Here is a 1932-nt window from a genome sequence, read left to right on the forward strand (position 1 = left end):
TAACACGAAATGCTGATACCGTGTTCCGATACTGAAGTGACGCAAGTAAGGATCGGCTAAGCATCATTTGCATTAGTTAGAGTCGTCGGATCTCACTTTTTCACTCACACGTACACACCCATATGAGCACTAACAATACTAATAACAATAATTTGATGAGGAAACAGCATGTAACAGATGTACTTCTTAACGATATGGCTTCACAATGTTGAAATACTGTTTACAGTATTGTTAACAATAGTGATGAGTTAAATCTACAAGTATTGTTAACAAAAGTGATGAGTTAAATCTATAAGTGTCTTTCTTCAGAACATGGCTCCAGGTTATAACGTCTTTATTATTATGTAACCATTACAACATGAAACTAATGAATTCATGATGGAAGTATTGCAATGAAGTACAGTAACAATGCTCTACTTGTGCCAGGCCTCGGTAGCGCAGTAGGCAGCGCGTAAGTCTCATAATCTTAAGGTCGTGAGTTCGATCCTCACCCGGGGCATTTATTTTTACCTAAAGTAAATGAATGGCAAATGATTAACAGATACAAAGACAGTTAAATTTTTCTACTTGTAAAATTTTCATAACAAATAAAACGGTTTTACACTTTCTCTAGCGATTTTCTCAAGTAAGTGGGATTAAGAACGACAGTTCCATTACAAGTCCGATGATAAGCCATGCAGACAATTATTTCAGAAAAATTGTCACTCTCAAAACTACGTTGCATTGAGTTCAGTGTTTTCTGTGATTTCGTGAATAATATCCAAATGCAAGCACTACTGTTGGGTATTCTCTCGTTTCATTGTAAAATAGTTCTCAATAATTTAACTGTGATTTTACGAGGGGATAATTAGAACACAACGAAATGACGAATTTGCGATTACTACTGGTGATTAATCAACAAATTGCACTACTGTTTGGAAACAAATCAGTTGTGGGCATTAACACGTCGCTAACATACACGACTATTTAAATATGAATACTGACTGTTGTTTTCAGAAACATCAAACGCATTAACAGTTTCTCAATAGCGTCGTTATAAAATAACCATATCAGTGTTTCGAAAATATGTAACTCATGCATAGAAAAGTAAATAGATCAATAGTGTGACTAGTATCTGATACATGAATTGAAAGGAAACTGAAATGAAGCACCTCACAGTCACGCCAGGAAACACTATCAGTAAAATTTCTATAATCGCTGACCACTATGTGCGAAATATCATGGAATTGCCTGGTGTACTTCAGTGTTGTAGCCGCTGAAAACCAAAATCGTAATTATCAAGTGCAAATTTCACTTATGCTACAGAGGACATTGCCACAGGCTGCTTCAGAAACGTTTACGCAACACATACATGTCTCATTAAACCACGGCAATGCCCCTGATGATAGAGACTTAAACCTGTGATTTTCTTCATCATTGTAGAAACCTATCTGAAATGTGCTTCTGCATATCTATACTCGGAGATGAGGACATATATCCAGTTTTTAAATGAGTTAGCACCACGTCGTATTATACAAACGCATAAAGCACTATTTCCAGTTACTGTAAATAACAGAGGTAGATCCTTGGGAAATGAAGCAATGCCCGTTTTCGTTTGAGGTAAAGAACACCAAGCGGACATGGCTTTGTTTGCCTCTTTAAACGCTAGAGGAACAAAATAGCATGTGCACTTAGTGTTATATACATCTATGTAAGAGGGCAGTTTACAAGACTAGTGAATTGGATGGGAATTACGCAGCTAGCCATCTGGTGTTATTAAAATGATATAACTCTTGATGTGATAATTAAGCCTTGCTTTTGTTTGTGTAGACAGTTTTTGCGGAGAAGTGGAGCCGAAACATACATCTCGTGGAGGAAAAATACGAGGGCTATCCACAAAGTACATTACGTTTTGGAATTAAAAATAAAGTATTGGAAATTTTTTATTATATA

The 1932-nt window shown here is 36.1% G+C and overlaps 1 non-coding gene across 1 annotated transcript; it reads left to right on the forward strand.

Annotated features, from left to right (window-relative positions):
• The first annotated feature begins 426 nt into the window (after positions 1-426).
• Positions 427-499, forward strand: Trnam-cau (transfer RNA methionine (anticodon CAU)). Its single transcript has one exon. It is a non-coding gene; the product is annotated as a tRNA-Met (tRNA).
• The last annotated feature ends 1433 nt before the right edge of the window (positions 500-1932 follow it).

Source organism: Schistocerca gregaria, chromosome 2 (genome assembly GCF_023897955.1).
Source record: "Schistocerca gregaria isolate iqSchGreg1 chromosome 2, iqSchGreg1.2, whole genome shotgun sequence".
NCBI classification, from domain to species: Eukaryota; Metazoa; Arthropoda; class Insecta; order Orthoptera; family Acrididae; genus Schistocerca; species Schistocerca gregaria.